Below are 19,681 nucleotides of genomic sequence, written 5' to 3' on the forward strand. Positions count from 1 at the left end.
AGTCACAGAGCTGTAAAAACAAATCCTTAAGCTACGTATAGCACCTTAAGAGTTTAAAAAGCGGGGGAATATTTAAAAATCTCCTTTCCTCTTTGCTATCTGTGCTGCTTCTTCACTTTGATCATTTCTTTAAGTGTAGACCCTGAACATAGGCTAATCATTTCCACTTTCTTCTAGACAGGTTTTAGTCAATTTCCCCTGTAATTGCAGGATACTGCAATGTTTGGATTGAAAATTGTAGCAGGGGAATGTTTACTGGTTTAAAAAAAAAAAATGTTTCCACGGACTTTTTCTTAATTTCATGTAATCATTTCCATTGTTCTTAGAGTTTAATCAAAGTTCATTGTTTCAAAACCTAAACTTAGAGCCATATTAACCTGATATTATCCTTTCCATTTTGCCAGGTATGTTCCCCTGCCAAGGGACTCAATTACATTTATGTCCAATTCATGGATGTTATATTAAAAATTTACTCTCCTCCATGCAGCTCGCAATTGTCCCTCCCAAAGCTGTCCTCAGGAAAGCATTTGTAAAAGAACAGAATGAGACTGCACACTATCTCCATTTGCAAAGCACTGCGCTAGTGCAATTTGCTGGGTATTCATCATGCCTACTGGAGCGTAATTTAACAAAACCCAAAGCACGATGCAGACTTCAGAAAAGCAACCACAGAGTGAGGAGCTCAATGTTTTGCAGACGTTTCATGCTGGTTTCAGAAAGAGCTGCTGGAAACTGGGAGCACTGAAGCAATTTCGTTCACCAGAGATGTGCTGTATGCAGGGATTAGGTCATATGCCCAGAGAGAAGATTCTGGGAAAACACATTCATTGTTCTCCCTTGAAATATCATAAACAACAGTGCTGCTTAAGGCAGTGGAGAGACACAGACAATGGTCGTGATCCTATTCTCATTGACGCTAAACAGCAAACTTTCCACTGACATCAGTGGTAGTGGGATCTGGTCCAGTGAAGATAATGCTAAAAAAGGCAGAGTTTTTCTGCACAGCTCAGAAAAACAACCATGCACATGAATTATTTCCCCCACAACACACCCCTCATTTATAAAAGTTCCTCATTTCTGTCCCAATCCATTTCCCTCGCTCCCTGAACTGGTTGCTATCACACGCTCTTGTTTCCTGCAGAGATTCCAACATCTGATGATTTATATTTGCTTCCTCAGTTTATGCCAGTAACAGAAGCTAACTTGGTCTTAGAGGCAAGTGAGTTTACAGAATCTCTGGAACACAGTTATATATGGCAAATACTTGGAAAGTTTCCTGTGGAGGAAGAGAAGCCCTTACTATTTTGTTTACCTAAAGTATACAGCATAATTAATAGGCTGATGTGCCTTCCCTGTGGGGGTTATGTAACAAACTTCAGATTTTCCTGACAGTACGAAGTGGGTTTGTATTATCCAGGCAGTTGTGGTTTAATAGACTGAGCCCTGGGGTAGGAGACTTAGCCCTAGTCCTGCTAACTTGCTCTGTGACCTGGAGCAACTCACTTAACCTCTCTGTGCCTCAGTCTCTCTATCTATAAAATGGGTTGCGGGGCTCCAGCGTCAGTCCTGGATGGCAGGGCTCAGTGAGGGAGTGCCACTTCCATCCCCAGACTCGCCGCAGCCTGTCTGGGTTGGGGGAGGGGGCGTGGAGTGCAACAAAAAATGGCAGTGTTGCTGAAGAAGAGAGATCTCCTCCTGCTGCTAGCAGAAGGGGTTGCCTCACAACCACTGAACTCCACGAGCAGGCAGCAGCTAGGCAAGGAAACACACCACTGCTCTGCCCTGCTACATCAGCACTTCACGGAGCAGGGCCAAATGGACAGTAGAAATCTGGGGGAGGCACATGCCCCTCCCCCACGCGTCACCTTTGGTTGGGCTTCCACAGACTTCTCTATTTAAGTTTAAGGGCCCCAGGGTTTAAAAAAAAAAAAGAAAGAAAGAAAGGTTGAGAACCACTGCTCTAGCCCATCCAAAATGGAGCAACTAAAACCATCTCTCGCCCATCTCTCAAACCGTGTCACTCACCCACAGGGTGACCAGATAGCAACTGTGAAAAAATGGGACAGGGGGTGGGGGACGTAATAGGCGCCTATATAAGAAAGTCCCAAAAAATGGGACTGTCCCTTTAAAAACGGGACATCTTGTCACCCTACTCACCCATTCAAAACCTTCCACTGGCTCCCCTCTGGCCTGCCAAGTCAAGTCTGAGAGTCTCATCGTTGCCTTCAAGTGTCTGAATACTGCTCCTGCTTACACTCCTATTCTGGTGTCTTATCCCGTCCCATCTCTTCCCTAATGATGACAGTCTTGCAGTTTTCTTATCCCACTTTTTCTGTGTGCCTTCATCCATGCTGCACCAGGCTCCCATGCTATCTTCATTCAAATTCTTCCCAAATATCCACTCTGTACACAAAGCCCTCATCCCCTTTATGTATCACCATTCCAATTCTAAAAATAAAATAAAACTGCTCACCACCACCCCTGCAAAAAAAAACCTCTGGTATCTCCTTCTTTTGAGTCCCCTAATGAGGCTTTTGTGTGACCTTTTAGCCTTGGGGTGGGAAATGAACTGTCCAAAACACAAAGGCCTAAAAGTCTTGTACAGGCCTCTATCTTCACTGCCAAGCTAGAAATTGAATTCGGGAGCTCCAGAGACAGACGTATGAGCGGCTACAGCTTGAGCTATAGACAAGGAGCTCTACCTGGAGCTGTAAGAGACTCATAGCTTCACTGAATTGGGCCCAGAGCGGGGGGCTTGTGACACACTGACCAGTAGGTCTCATCAGTTCGCTCTCAGCACTGAGCGCAATCATGTAGCAGTTAGTATATTATTCTGACATATCACTGGGGTCTAAATTAATTATAACCACTTAGCAAAAAGGTCTGGGAATGACTGCACACAGCTCAGTGAAGAGCTCTGCTTATTGTGCACAAATGGGCAAAAACATAAGCAAAATGTCAGGGTACCTCAGGAATGGGATGGAGACTAATCCTGATAATATTACAGTGCCATTATACAAGTCAATAGCACGCTCTGAGCTGGGACACAGTGTTCCCATCTGGCCACTCTCTCTCTCTCAAAAAGGATACCGTGAAAACTGAAGGGGACTGGAAAAGGGCAATGAAAATACTTAGTGGGACATAGAAAGAGTTCCACATGAAGAGAGGTTGAAGTGCCTGGGATTGTTTATTTTAGAGAGGAAGCAAATCAAGTGGCCAGGATAAGCGTGTAAGAACTAACCTAGGGTCTAGAGAAAGTAAATCAGACACACACACCCTCCTCCTAATAGCAGCACCAGAGAATGTTCAATTAAACTGAAAGAACACATTTCAAACCCACACAAGGAAATACTATTCTGCACAACAAACAATTAACCTGTGGAACCCATTGAAGTAGGATATCATTGAGGTCAAGAGCATAAGAACATTCAAAATGTTACATTTATATATCCAGTTACATTAGATAGAATTTTTAAATAAACTTTTATGAGTCAGGTCAATCATTAACTGACAAGGGAGAAGAAGAAACTGCCCATTATGACATTTCATGCACCTTCCTCTGAAGCAGATGATAGCAGCCACTGTTTGGCTCAGGATACTGGACTAAAGGGACCGGAAGTCTGATCCAATGTGCAGTTCCTAAATTGTTAATAATACACACCCTTAAAGGATACTGGCTTGTCCCACACCCAACTCTCGGTCAGGCCCTTCATACAAAACCATCATAGATTCATAGATATTTAGGTCAGAAGGGACCATTATAATCATCTAGTCTGACCTCCTGCACAACGCAGGCCACAGAATTTCACCCACCACTCCTGTGAAAAACCTCTCACCTATGTCTGAGCTATTGAAGTCCTCAAATCATGGTTTAAAGACTTCAAGGAGCAGAGAATCCTCCAGCAAGTGACCCGTGCCCCATGCTACAGAGGAAGGTGAAAAACCTCCAGGGCCTCTTCCAATCTGCCCTGGAGGAAAATTCCTTCCCGACCCCAAATATGGCGATCAGCTAAACCCTGAGCATATGGGCAAGATTTACCAGCCAGATACTACAGAAAATTCTTTCCTGGGTAACTCAGATCCCACCCCATCTGATATCCCATCACAGGCCATTGGGCCTATTTACCATGAATATTTAATTACCAAAACCATGTTATCCCATCGTACCATCTCCTCCATAAATTTATCGAGTTTAATCTTAAAGCCAGACAGATCTTTTGCCCCCACTGCTTCCCTTGGAAGGTTATTCCAAAACTTCACTCCTCTGATGGTTAGAAACCTTCATCTAATTTCAAGTCTAAACTTCCCGGTGGCCAGTTTATATCCATTTGTTCTTGTGTCCGCATTGGTACTGAGCTTAAATAATTCCTCTCCCTCTCCAGTATTTATCCCTCTGATATATTTATAGAGAGCAATCATACCTCAACCTTCTTTTAGTTAGGCTAAACAAGCCAAGCTCCTTGAGTCTCCTTTCAAAAGACAAGTTTTCCATTCCTCAGATCATCCTAGTAGCCCTTCTCTGTACCTGTTCCAGTTTGAATTCATCCTTCTGAAACATGGGAGACCAGAACTGCACACAGTATTCCAGATGAGGTCTCACCAGTGCCTTGTATAACGGTACTAAAACCTCCTTATCCCTACTGGAAATACCTCTCCTGATGCATCCTAAGACCACATTAGCTTTTTTCATGGCCATATCACATTGGCAGCTCATAGACATCCTATGATCAACCAATATTCCAAGGTCCTCCTCCTCCTCCGTTACTTCTAATTGATGCGTCCCCAGCTTATAACTAAAATTCTTGTTATTAATCCCTAAATGCATGACCTTACACTTCTCACTATTAAATTTCATCCTATTACTATTACTCCAGTTTACAAGGTCATCCAGATCCTCCTGTAGGATATCCCTGTCCTTCTCTAAATTGGCAATACCTCCCAGCTTTGTATCATCCGCAAACTTTATTAGCAGACTCCCACTTTTTGTGCCGAGGTCAGTAATAAAAAGATTAAATAAGATTGGTCCCAAAACCGAACCTTGAGGAACTCCACTGGTAACCTCCCTCCAGCCTGACAGTTCACCTTTCAGTAGGACCCGTTGTAGTCTCCCCTTTAACCAATTCCTTATCCACCTTTCAATGTTCCTATTGATCCCCATCTTATCCAATTTAACTAATAATTCCCCATGTGGCATGGTATCAAACGCCTTACTGAAATCTAGGTAAATTAGATCCACTGCATTTCCTTTGTCTAAAAAATCTGTTACTTTCTCAAAGAAGGAGATCAGGTTGGTTTGGCACGATCTACCTTTTGTAAAACCATGTTGTATTTTGTCCCATTTACCATTGACTTCAATGTCCTTAACTAGTTTCTCCTTCAAAATTTTTTCCAAGACCTTGCATACTACAGATGTCAAACTAACAGGCCTATAGTTACCCGGATCACTTTTTTTCCCTTTCTTAAAAATAGGAACTATGTTAGCAACACAAAATAAAGCTATTCCCCCAACCAGCACTGGGCTGCAGAGACCCAGAGACCTTTTGTTCCACACTGCTCCAGGATAAGCCACAGGACCCACCTCCCTCCTACAGCTTTTCTTCTTCCAACTGAGCTAAGCTCTCTCAGCCATTTATAGACATCCCCTGTCCCTTTCCCAGCTGGGTCTGATAATCACACAGGACTGGCTGGCCACTAGCCTTTAGAGGAACAGACCACCCTACTGCAACCCCATAGTCTGGGAGCCAGCATCAGAGCTGGGATTAGAATTCAGGACAGCCTCATTTCACAGGCTAAACTCTAAGCCACTAGACATTGCTGACTCCCTGACTAAGGTCCGTGTCCTACAAACACACGTGCACAAAGTTACTCACATACCCAATCTAGTATTCACTGAAATCAATGGAGGAACCCACTCACTTCAATGGGCATTGGACCAGACTCATAAACAGCTCCCTGTGACATCAATGAGTCTATTAGAGTGAGTAATTTTCCTCACATGGGTTTGCAAGATCTGGCCCTAATGTTACAAATACACAGCACGGTGCTGCTGACACCACAAATCTGACAAGCTTTGCTGTTTTGGTTACCATGTCATCAGAGCCTCTAGATATTTGGATGGTGGGGCACATCCTTGGAGCACTGTAGAACAAACAAGACAAACGCAGCAAGCCTTTTTTCATGAATAGCTGATGTTTCCATATCATTAGCACAAAGCAGCCAAGACTAAGAACTTCTGCTTCAATAAGGGCCTGGATACAATTTTGAATTGTTGAAATATTTTGGTCTTCTCAACATATTTGTTGGGCAGCATATGTTTCTTATAGTACTTAGTAGCAGCTGAACTGTTTCAGTGCCAGGATTCCTTGCTGAGGCTGCCAGTAAGGGTGCCAATGGGCTTGTGATCATTATTATTAGGACGAAGAATGTTTTCAGAGCACCATCAATTTGCACAGGGCTTTGCACAGATTTAAAAAAAAGGCAGCGTCTGCCCCAAAAGGCTTACAGTATAAATCTAACAGGTGTGGAACGTGGAGCTACTAACTGTGGTATATAACCTATCATTTAAATCAGCTTCTGTACCAGATGACTGGAGGATAGCTAATGTGACACCAATGTTTTAAAGAGGTTCCAGAGGTGATACTGGCAATTAAAGGCTGGTAAGCCTGACTTCAGTACAAGGCAAATTGGTTGAAACTATAGTAAAGAACAGAATTATCAGACACATAGATGAACATGATTTGTTGGGGAAGAGTCAACATGGTTTTTGTAAAGGGAAATCATGTCTCACCAATCTACTAGAATTCTTTCAGGGGATCAACAAGCATGTGGACAAGGGGGATTCAGTGGATATAGTGTTCTTAGATTTTCAGAAAGCCTTTGACAAGGTCCCACACCAAAGCCTCTTAAGCAAAGTAAGCTGTCATAGGATAAGAGGGAAGGTCCACTTATGGATCACTAACTGGTTCAAAGATAGGAAACAAAGGTGTGACAGGGTCAGACCAGATGGCTACAGGACAGTGATCCTATTGGGATCCAGGAAGTGGGTGGGCGGAATGATTCTGGGGGACAACTAATGAAATAACAGGGACAGGAATGCGGTCAAAGGGTCAAGCAAAGGGAACCTGACTACAGGAGAGTGATAGAAGGTAGATATATTAGCCCCAGATTAAGCAGGTCCCTTTTCACGGAGTAAGATCATGGGCTGTTCCAGAACAATCAGGAAGTTGCTGGAACAAATTAAGGCAGGCTAACTAGGACACCTGGAGCCAATTAAGAAGCTACCAGAATCAATTAGGACAAGCAGGCTAATCAGGGCACCTGGTTTTAAAAAGAACCTCACTTCAATTAGTGAGGCGTGTGTGAGAAGTTGGGAGCAAGAGGTGTAAGAAGCTGAGAGTGAGAAGGTATACTGCAGGAGGACTGCGAAGTACAAGCATTACCAGACATCAGGAGGAAGGTCCTGTGGTGAGGATAAAGAAGATGTTGGGAGGAGGCCTTGGGGAAGTAGCCTAGGGAGATGAAGCTGTCATGCAGCTGTTACAAGAGACACTGTAGACAGTTGCAATCTACAGGGCCCTGGGCTGGAACCTGGAGTAGAGGGCAGGCCTGGGTTCCCCCTATCTCCCTCAACTCCCTATTTGAGAAAGAGAAGGTGACCTGGACTGTGGGTCCCACTGGAGGGGAAGGTCCCTGGCCTGTCCCCTGACCCATTTGGTGGACCAGGAGAGACTGTGGGAATTGTTCTCCTTCCTTTTCCCCATGCTGTCCAGTGATGAGGTTAGCTAAGTGAATGGCAGGTTTGAGCCACTAGCAAAAGTGGCCAAACTGAGGGCTGCTGTGAATCTCTGAGGCAAGCAAATCCGCCAATAAGTGCAGGACCCACCAAGGCAGAGGAGAAACTTTGTCACAAAGGGTAGGAATAAATGGCCAGTTTTCAGAATGGAGAGAGGTAAATAGTGGCGACACTTAGTAGTCTGTACTGGGACCAGTACTGTTCAACATATTCATAAATGATCTGCAAATTTTGCCACCTCACTGTTTACCCCTTTTTCCAGACGATATAAAACTCAGCAAGATAATTAAGTCCAAAGCAGACTGTGAAGAGTTACAAAAGGATTTCACAGAACTGGGTGAGTTGGCAATAAAATGGCAGATGAAATTCAATGTTGATAAATGCAAAGTAATTCATATTGGAAACATAATCCCAACTATACATATAAAATGATGGGGTCTAAATTAGTTGTTACCACTCAAGAAAGAAATCTTGGAGTCAGTCATTGTGGATAGTTCTCTGAAAACATCCATGCCATGGGCAGCGGCAGTCAAAAAAGCGAACAGAATTTTGGGAATCATTAGGAGAGGGATCAGTAATAAGACAGATAATATTATATTGCCTCATATAAATCCATGGTATGCCTACATTTTGAATACTGCATGCAGATCTGGCTGCCCCATCTCAAAAGAGAGATATTGGAATTGGAAAAGATACAGAAAAGAGCAACAAAAATGATTAGGGATATGGAAGAGCTTCCATATGAGGAGCGATTAATAAGTCTGGGACTTTTCAGGTTGGAAAAGAGACGACTAAGGGGGGATATGATTGACATCTATAAAATCATGACTGGTGTGGAGCAAGTAAATAAGGAAGTGTTATTTACTCCTCGTAAACAAGAACTAGGGGTCACCAAATAAATTAATAGGCAGCAGGTTTAAAGCAAACAAAAGGAAGTATTTCTTCACACAACGCACAGTCAACCTGTGGAAATCTTTGCCAGAGGATGTTGTGAAGGCCCAGACTATAACAGGGTTCAAAAAAGAACTAGATAAGTTCATGGGGGATGGACTCATCAATCGCTATGGGCAAAGATGCAAACACAAACTCTGAAGTGTCCCTAGCCTCTCTGCCAGAAGCTGGGTATGAGCGACAGCGGATGGATCACTTGATGATTACCTGTTCTGTTTATTCCCTCTGGGACACCTGGCATTGGCCACTGTCGGAAGACAGGACACTGGACTAGATGGATCTTTGGTCTGACCCAGTATGGCCATTCTTATGTTTTTATGAGCTAGGTAAAGGAATGAGTCAGGGAAAAGGTTAAAGCAAATACAAATAATTAGGGCTGTTGATTAATCACAGTTAACTCACGCAATTAACTCAAAAAAATTAACTGCGATTAAAAAATTAATTGTGATTAATCGCATTGTTAAACAATAGAATATCAACTGAAATGTATTAAATATTTTTGGATGTTTTTCTACATTTTCAAATATATTGATTTCTATTACAACAAAGAATACAAATACAAATATACTATTTCTTTTGTTTTTTACAGTGCAAATATTTTTAATAAAAAATAAAGTGAGCACTGTACACTTTGTATTCTGTGTTGTAACTGAAATCAATAAATTTGAAAATGTAGAAACCATCCAAAAATACTTAAATAAATGGTATTCTATTATTGTTTAACAGTGTGATTAATCACAATTAATTTTTTTAATTGCTTGACAACCCTACAAATAATGTGAGTCACACTGTGTGCTGAATGATGCTGTGATATTTTAAAGTAAAGATTCAGGTAAGGTAAGAGGGGAATCAGCAGAAGACGATGACTAAAGGCTCCAGGCTGGTATTCACAAAGGCAGTGGTTGCTTACAGACTTTGTCCCAAAAAAGTCACTGCAAAGTGGCCACTAGTCAGTGCCAATTGGCCCCGTTATGTTTTGTCAGTCCTATAGCCCCACTCTTTCACACAATCTGCAGAATCGGCTGGGCACAGAGAGGGGAGGGCATGGCACCAACCCAGACTGCACACTCCCATTGAATGCTGGGAATTCTGGCAGAGACCGGGACTCCCTGAAACACAATCCCTCCCAGAGCAGCTGCTCCTGGAGCAGTGCATCGCCAGGCCACCCCGAAAGCAGGAATGTGCTGATGGGGCAACACTGAGCTCTTCGCATTCAAACAGAAATCACATAATTAAAAATAAATATATAAAACAACTGCTCTGCCTCCTTGCTTTTCTGCTGTGTCTCTCCCGATCCCCATCTGTAATTCACCTGCTTAGACCCTAAACTCTTTAGGGGCAGCAGGGATCTTGCCTTCACACCTGCCTGTGATGCATATCCCCGGCACTATAAAAATCCGATAGCAAACTCCAGAGAACCCCGCCATCCTGCAGAAGATGCTTCTTTAAAAAGGCCTTTAAGTCAAGTTCAAGCCAAGATGATTTCTTAGGGTGTCCCCACATACCCATCCCCTCTGCCGGTGCCCATGCCATCAAAATACTGATCCCTCCCTGCCACGTGGACCATGTAATGGAAGGGCGGGTGATAACAACACCTCATTGCTCCTTTTGATTAAATTTCAAAATAAGGAGAGTTGGGTGACTGCTTACCACATAACTAGCTAGAACCTAGGGTATGTCTACAGCAAAGAAAAACCCACAGCTCGGGATCAGGCCTGTTTCATTCTTGTGTAGAAGTCTACACAGCCATGAAACAGCCCCACAGCCTGAGCCCTGCAAGCCCGGGTCAGCTGGCACGGGCCAGCTGAGGGTTTTTCTTTGCTGTGTCGACATACCCCTAGAGGGAGAGCTGTCCTTGAGTGGGTCTAATTTAAGCAGCCTTGATCCCCCTTAAAGCAGGACATGCCTCTCTCAGCTGACTGCACCACTTTTTTTTTTTTTTTTTTGGCTTAGAAGAAGCGACTGGAAGCCAGCAAGTCATGAACAGTCAAAGAGATGGCTGAAAAAGTGGCCTTAGCTAACCTGTGACCATCCTGTTCTCGCAAGCCCATTTTCAGGGAGCACCTGAGAACGGAGCACCATGAGTGGGGCATAGACAGTTCTTCTTGTTATGGAGGAGACTACACAGCTGGTCTATTTGCCTTGCTGCAGGCAAAACAATGTCCTAGCTTTTCACCATGTAATTTCTCTTACACGTAATCCTGGCTCCATTTCCTTTGGAAGGTTTGGAGAGGTGTGAAGGGAAGAGGGCAGTGAAAACCTGGAGAAGATCTCTGTGTAAGCTTGAAAGCTTGTCTCTCTCACCAACAGAAGCTGGTCCAATAAAAGATATCACCTCACCCACCTTGTCTCTTGAGAAATTGGGGCACAGAGCACCATTGGGGCACAGAGCTGTTCCTGAGAACCCAGAGCAGGACATATTTTGAGAACCAAGCCATGTGGGATTGGGAGGTTGAGAGAGTCTGTCTTTTACAATCTAGTTCACAAAGTGAAAAGGTGACTGGTCAGCACAAAATGAGAGATTGCTGAATGAGGACAGACACAATACACGCCCATTTTTGGAACCAAACCTGCACCAAGCTTTCTCTGACGTCAGCTCAAGTGTCCACACCCACACATATCTGATTTACAGAAAGGAACTAGAAATGCTGAAATGCTAATACCTGCTGGGTGGCCTTTTGGCAACTGGGGAGGGTTGGGAGGCAGTTTGGGGGCTGTGGGATAAAAACATCGCTGGCTGTTTCTGCTAAAACGATCAGGAGTGACATCATTAACAATGTCGCTATTTAAACTGACATCTTTCTCCTACTGACAGGTTTCAGAGTAGCAGCCGTGTTAGTCTGTATCCGCAAAAAGAACAGGAGTACTTGTGGCACCTTAGAGACTAACAAATGTATTTCAGCATAAGCTTTCGTGAGCTACAGCTCACTTAATTGGATGCATGGAGTGGAAAATACAGTAGGGGGATTTTATATACATAGAGAACATGAAACAATGGGTGTTACCATACACACTGTAAGGAGAGTGATCAGGTGAGCTATTACCAGCAGGAGAGAAAAAAAATCTTTTGTAGTGATAATCAAGGTGGGCCATTTCCAGCAGTTGACAAAAACGTGTGAGGAACAGTATGGGGGGAAAATAAACACGAGAAAATAGTTTTACTTTGTGTAATGACACATCCACTCCCAGTCTTTATTCAAGCCTAATTTAATGGTGTCCAGTTTGCAAATTAATTCCAATTCAGCAGTCTCTCATTGGAGTCTGGTTCTGAAGTTTTTTTATTGAAGAATTGCAACTTTTAGGTCTGTAATCGAGTGACCAGAGAGATTGAAGTGTTCTCCGACTGGTTTATGAATGTTATAATTCTTGACGTCTGATTTGTGTCCATTTATTCTTTTATGTAGACACTGTCCAGTTTGGCCAATGTACATGGCAGAGGGGCATTGCTGGCACATAATGGCATATATCACATTGGTAGATGTGCAGGTGAACGAGCCTTTGATAGTGTGGCTGATATGATTAGGCCCTATGATGGTGTCCCCTGAATAGATATGTGGACACAGTTGGCAGCAGGCTTTGTTGCAAGGATAGGTTCCTGGGTTAGTGGTTCTGTTGTGTGGTGTGTAGTTGCTGGTGAGTATTTGCTTCAGGTTGGGGGGCTATCTGTAAGCAAGGACTGGCCTGTCTCCCAAGATCTGTGAGAGTGATGGGTCGTCTTTCAAGATAGGTTGTAGCTCCTTGATGATGCGCTGGAGAGGTTTTAGTTGGGGGCTGAAGGTGACGGCTAGTGGCGTTCTGTTATTTTCTTTGTTGGGCCTGTCCTGTAGTAGGTGACTTCTGGGCACTCTTCTGGCTCTGTCAATCTGTTTCTTCACTTCAGCAGGTGGGTATTGTAGTTGTAAGAATGCTTGATAGAGATCTTGTAGGTGTTTGTCTCTGTCTGAGGGGTTGGAGCAAATGCAGTTGTATCGTAGAGCTTGGCTGTAGACAATGGATCATGTGGTGTTGTCTGGATGAAAGCTGGAGGCATGTAGGTAAGTATAGCGGTCAGTAGGTTTCCGGTATAGGGTGGTGTTTATGTGACCATCGCTTATTAGCACAGTAGTGTCCAGGAAGTGGATCTCTTGTGTGGACTGGTCCAGGCTGAGGTTGATGGTGGGATGGAAATTGTTGAAATCATGGTGGAATTCCTCAAGGGCTTCTTTTCCATGGGTCCAGATGATGAAGATGTCATCAGTGTAGCGCAAGTAGAGTAGGGGCATTAGGGGACGAGAGCTGAGGAAGCGTTGTTCTAAGTCAGCCACCATTAAACTGGACACCATTAAATTAGGCTTGAATAAAGACTGGGAGTGGGTGGGTCATTACAAAGTAAAACTATTTCCCCATGTTTATTTCTCCCCCTCCGCCCCCCAACCCTGCTCCTCACACATTCTTGTCAACTGCTAGAAATGGCCCACCTTGATTATCACTACAGAAGTTTTTTTTCTCTCCTGTTGGTAATAGCTCACCTTACCTGATCACTCTCCTTACGGTGTGTATGGTAACACCCATTGTTTCATGTTCTCTATGTATATAAAATCCCTCTACTGTATTTTCCACTGCATGCATCCAATGAAGTGAGCTGTAGCTCATGAAAGCTTATGCTCAAATTTGTTAGTCTCTAAGGTGCCACAAGTACTCCTTTTCTTTCTTTTACTGCTGCCCCCACTCTCACTGTCCATTAAGTGTAGCTCTCAGTACATTGACTTATCAGGCATTGGGAGGAGTGTGCTGTGCTTGCAACTCCCATCTCCTTGTGCATCCCGCAAACAACTTTACTTCATTCAGTCCCTTTCTCAGAACATGCTTCTTTGTGGAGAAGCCTTTCAACAATAATTCACCACAAGATTTGTGGGGGGAAATCTCCACCTCTTTGAGACTGAATCATCTACTTGCAGGAGACTTGGGACCAGATCTTCAGAGGGCTGAGCTCAGCACCTCTGAAAAGCAGGCCCTAATGCATTGTGTGTCTGTAATTTTATGTCCAAGGTAGTCTCTAAGATCCTTAGGGCAGGGGTCATGGCTTTCCTTGTCTACTGGAAATTTACAATCCTAGAGGGGATGGGTTATGTGGGGAGGTTTTTTTGGCAGGGCATATTGGAAAGAGAGAGTTTTTTAGCAGCACTACATTGTGTTGGTATAGATTATATTTGATTATTTGATTATGTGATTTAAAATTTGTTTTGTAAATGAGCCTACAGATTTATGATAGACTCATGGCATAAAAGGGAAATTAATAAAGTATTTTTAAAGAAACAAGCCTATTTTCTAGGATATAGTTGATGCAGTAAATGCCTATTTCAATGGCACATCAGTAATCAGGCACTGCATAACTGTTATAATACAAACATACAAAGATCATGCTGCAAAGATTGTGCTGTTTTAAGTTATACTAAATCTATTTACATATGTTAAAACTAAATTAAATATATATGTGTGAATCTTAGTTTAGGGGTTAAACTTGCATTCTTTATACACCCCAAAACTTAATTACAGTTTTGGGACATGCATGGATTTCAGGATCAGGCCCTTAAAGTGTTACCACTAGTTGGTGTAGTGATGGGAAATGCAAAAACCTGTATTATTTTCCTATCTTTGCTTAAGGGCAATTCTCTGTTGCACAGACTTTTAGTGCTGCAGTGAAGGGTTTGGAAAGAAAGGATGAAATTTACATGAAAGTGATTTAGCCAGATCAATTGCTTATGATCTCATTATAGTAATGCTGCTTTTGCTTGCTAGTGGGAGGATATTACTGGAAATCATGAAGTACAAGGCAAGAAATACTCTAAATGACCATAGCTGTTTAAAAAACATTGGCCCAGATCCTCAGCTATGACTGTGAAAAGTACAGAACTACTCAAGGGAACAAAGGTGCTGCTCAAAGGTGACTATAAGCCACCTTCATGCTCCCCAGTCCTGGACTGACTGTGTCCTTTGGCATAAACTGGAGCAGCCCGTAGGCTGCTTTAAATGTACTTGTTGTAAATGACCTCAATGTGCTCTTATGGCAGCCGGCAAGCCTCTGTTACTTCCCTTTGCTCTGTGGGGTTCTCCAGGGTACAACCTGGACAGATTGACAGCTGTGTCCCCTCAATCTTCAACTTGAGGTGCCTTTTAAACTGCTTCACTGGGAGAGCAACCACTCCTGGTCCTACTCCCACACAGCCTCTAACATGCAAAATCACTCCCAGCTAAATTGTAAGAGTGTTATAGCTAACCACTCATGAATTGCATCACAGGGTAACACCAGCAAATTCCCAGGCCCAGACTTGTCCCCAGAAATGCGCGTTTTGTGCTGCCCAGCTTTTTCCTTCTGTACAGTACAAACTCACAGAAAGTCCATCATTTCCTTAATAGAAAATGATACGCTCCAATTGCAAACAGTGGCAAAAGCCCCATCAATGAGAGCAGGATCACGCCCCCAGTCTGTAACAGAAAGATTCTTCCTATAAAAAAACCCAGCATCTCAGTGTCTTCTTCATCAGCTTAGATGGTTTTGGTCTGGACTTAAGTTAGCAAAGGACTAAAAAAGGAGCTGGAGAGACTATTTGCAAACTCATCTTCCTTTCAGCTGTACTGCTTAGATATTGTGTGTGCTCTAGAAAAAGGAGAGCTAAATTTCCCCTTATCTGCGTCTACTTGCCTCTGTTAAATGTAACAGCTTTCCAACAAAGCTTTAGCAAGAGCTACTCTTGCATAAAGCCACAATCAGGGATAAGGCCATTAGCAGCTTATTTACTTCAGTGCCAAATGCAATACTCTGTGACATGCACCTTGTAACAGAACAACACATCCTTTTTTTAAAATTTTTTTCTTTTGCTGTATCCAAGAGCCTGGCATAGAAATTGAATTATTCATACACGAAGCTGACAGACAAGATTTGGTCATTTTAAAAGGGTTAGAAATGAAAAACTGCTGCCCTAGTCTGAGCTGAGGCCTGACCTAAGCGGCTGCCTTAGCCCTTTGGGAAAAAGAAGGTAATCTCGAACATTAATTCCTAAAATCAGCCCTTAAATGTTAGAAAAAACCTGCCCTTTTCCAGGCAGCCACCCAAACAAATGCTAACTGGGACAATGTTTAGGAGAATACTTATCTCCCAGTCTTCAAAGGGTTCACCAGTGTTAGTCACAAAGCAAACATACAAGGCAGGATTCAGTGAGAATTCATTTCTGTCACCTCCTAACCCAAAGAAGCTTTTAAAGACTATTGCTGAGGGCACCAAAGGACCCTCCTACAGAAATATGGTTGATTAATAGCAGTTAAAGTACTTTTAAACTACAGAACACTTTACAACCTTTTATTACTCCTCACCGTGCCCAGTAGGTAGGTATTTTTATCCCCTTTTACAGATGGGCAATGCTGCACTGGTGCAGCTCTGCCGCTGTAGCGCTTCAGTGAAGATGCTACTGTGCTGACAGGAGAGCATCTCCCACCGGCATAGTTAATCCACCTCCGGGAGAGGCGAGAGCTGTGTTGCAGGAGAAGCCCTCCCGTTGACATAATGCTGTCTACACCAGGGTTAGGTTGGTTTAACTGTGTTGCTCAGGGGTGTGGATTTTTGGCACCCCTGAGCAATGTAGTAGTTTGTAGTGTAGACCTGAGGGGTTTAGGGTTTTCAGAGGTGCTGAGTATCTGAAGCTCTGTCCTGGGGCAGCTGCTCTTTATGGAGAGTTAGGGCCCAGTGTGCCCATGACTGCCTTATTAAGGCACCATCTAGGGTCACTGACTGCCCCAGGTGACTGATTAGTAAACAAGCACCTGGGCCTAATGAAGGTTACCTAAGCTTAGTTAGAGGGAACTCCAAAGGGATTCATAGATATTTAGGTCAGAAGGGACCATTATGATCATCTAGTCTGACCTCCTGCACAATGCAGGCCACAGAACTTCACCCACCACTCCTAAAAAAGACCTCACACCTATATCTGTGCTATTGAAGTCCTCAAATTGTAGTTTGAAGACCTCAAGGAGCAGAGAATCCTCCAGCAAGTGACCCATGCCCCATGCTACAGAGGAAGGCGAAAAACCTCCAGGGCCTTCCAATCTGCCCTGGAGGAAAATTCCTTCCCGACCCCAAATATGGCGATCAGCTAAACCCTGAGCATATGGGCAAGATTCATCAGCCAGATACTACAGAAAATTCTTTCCCGGGTAACTTGGATCTTACCCCATCTAAAAACCCATCACAGGCCATTGGGCCTATTTACCATGAATATTTAATTACCAAAACCATGTTATCCCATCATACCATCTCCTCCATCTCCTGGAGACAGGAGGCTCCAGAGGAGAGGAGCACTTAAGAGAAGACTGAGCCAGGGGTGCCGGAACAGAGCGGGTTCAGACCATTACAGAGAAATAGGGTCAGTCACACAGTTCCAAGCTGGGTCTTTATTTCCCCCGAGGGCTAGTATGTTCAGATTCAGGTATTTGAGTTGGGTCCATTTCTGCTCTTACTTTAGAGATATCCCTCCCCCAGAAGTCCTGGGGATGGGTTTGAATGAAAGCTTGGTGTACAGCAAAAAGGTTCCTTTTTTTCCCCTTTCTCTTCTCCTTCTTTGGACAAGTGGCCTCTTCTTTCCTTTTCCTCACTTGACCTCTCTACTACTGCACGCATATATCCTGCACCCAGCAGTTACTGTGTTTAAAACACAAGGTGTTTAAATTTTATTTTTTATTATTTATTTTTTTACTAACTAGGGCTTGGGATTAGAAATAGATTTTACAGTGACAATTCCAAATGAAAGCAAGGAGGGAAGGCAAACAGATGCCTCAGATTCCTCTAACAGAGCATTTGTAAGGTCTGGTCTACACTCCAGAGTTCGGTTGATTCAAGGTAGCTTATGTCAACCTAACTATGGAAGTGTCTACACTTAAATTTCACTCTGGCTGACATAGCTGCCCTGCTAAGCCAACGTAATAACTTCACCTTCACAAGTGACAAAGATTCAAGGCCAACATGGTTAGGTTGGTGCAATGTCAGTGTAAACACTGTGTTGCTTATGTTGACTGTTACAGGCTTTCAGGAGCCGTCCCACGATGCCCCACACTGACAGCACAATTGATACAAGCGCTCCTGGTGAGGATGTGTACTGCAGATACAAGGAGCAAAGTGTAGACATGCACAAGTGATTTAATTACTGTGGCGGCTGTACGCCAACATAAGTTAGGTGGACTTATTTTTGTAGTGTAGACATGGTGTAAGAGAACAGCAACTGTGTAAGGCTGTTTGCTTTTAAAGTGGGGACACCCATAGTGCTTGCTTTCTTAGGTCTAGTTTTCCTTAACATTTTGTTGGTTGTCACACTGCTGTCTAAATGTCACAGTCGAATGAGCCTTTATTATTCTCCCAAAGTACTAAGGTTCATGCAGAACTAAGGTCCAGTTTCCAGGAGCCATCACACCCCTGGAAAGGGCATTTTATAGTGCTGCTATTGTGAAGTGAACAGTTTCAGAAGCAATAGTTTAGTTATATAAAGGATGCCTTGAGGACTGGATTGTTGCAACCTTCTGCAATCCTGACTATTAGGAATGTGTTGGTGGGTTTCTAGGATCCATCCAAGTCACAGTCTTCAAATCTGAATCTGCTAAGTTACAAAGAGAGACAAGGTGGGTGAGGTAATATCTTTTATTGGACTTCTGTTGGTGAGAGAGACCAGGTTTCGAGCTTACACAGAGCTCTTCTTCAGGTCTGAGAAACTAACAGTGTCACTGCGAAATATAAGGCTGAACAGATAGTTTAGCATAAGTAGTTACCACATATTTCAAGGGACTGTTCAAGGTGAAATGGCCTGTTAATACCCCTCCAGTCATAGGTAGGAAAGGAAGTAGGGGGAAAGCACCCAGGGGCATAGGCACCGACTCCGTGGGTGCTGCGGGGCTGGAGCACCCACAGGGAAAAATTAGCGGGCGCTTCGCACCCACCGGCAGCCAAGCACCCCCCACCCACCCTCCTCCTCCTTCCCTGAGCACGGTGTCCCCGTTCCTCCCCCTCCCAGCACTTCCCACCCACCGCCTAACAGCTGTTTGGCAGCACTTAGGACTTTCCGGGAGGGAGGGGGAGGAGGTGGTAAAGAGGCTGGGCAGGGGCGAGGACTTGGGGAAAGCGGGTGTAACTGTGGCAGGGTGAGAGTGGTGCACGGGTGGATGGAGGGGGGCCAGGGGCGGTGGGGGGGGCAGGTCGAGCACCCATGGGACAGAGGAGAAGTTGGCCTATGCCTGGGGGTGGGGGTGCGGAGTTGTTAGAGGATTACAGATTGTTGTAATAAGCCATAAATCCAGTGTCTCTATTCAGCTCATTCTATTTAGTGTCTAGCAAAGTTATGAATTTAAGCTCCCAGGCTCATCTTTTGAATGTGTTGTGCAGGTTTCCATTAAGGATGAGGACTGATAGGTCAGACACAGAGTGATCGTTTTGAGAAAAATGTTCTCCCACAGGTGATAATGGCGTTTTTGTCTTTTGTCATTTTCCTGTGTGAGTTCATCAAGAAAGAGCAGAATGATTGTCTGGTTACATCGACATAGTTGCTATTGGGACATTTAGTGCACTGCATGAGGTACACCACATGTTGTGATAGACTGTGTAGGACCCATGGATCTGTAAAAGGTGTGTTGTGGTGGGTGTGGATCATTGTAGCAATGGAGATATGTCTGCAGGTTCTGTATCTGTTGTTCTGGCAGGATCTGGTTCCGCTTTGAGTTGGTGTGTTATAAGAACAGAACATAAGAACGGCTACACTGGGTCAGACCAATGGTCCATCTAGCCCAGTATCCTGTCTTCTGACAATGGCCAAAGCCAGGTGCTTCAGGGGGAATGAACAGAACAGGTAATCATCAAGTGATCTATCCCCTGTCACACATTCCCAGCTTCTGGCAAACAAAGGCTAGATCTGTGGGAAGCTTGCT

The 19,681-nt window shown here is 43.9% G+C and overlaps 1 protein-coding gene across 3 annotated transcripts in view; it reads right to left on the minus strand.

The window, feature by feature from the left end:
* The window catches only part of REEP1 (receptor accessory protein 1), a 106,500-nt gene that overhangs the window by 59,568 nt on the left and 27,251 nt on the right, over positions 1-19,681 (minus strand). The window lies entirely within an intron of this gene.

Source organism: Lepidochelys kempii, chromosome 4 (genome assembly GCF_965140265.1).
Source record: "Lepidochelys kempii isolate rLepKem1 chromosome 4, rLepKem1.hap2, whole genome shotgun sequence".
In the NCBI taxonomy this organism is placed as follows: domain Eukaryota; kingdom Metazoa; phylum Chordata; order Testudines; family Cheloniidae; genus Lepidochelys; species Lepidochelys kempii.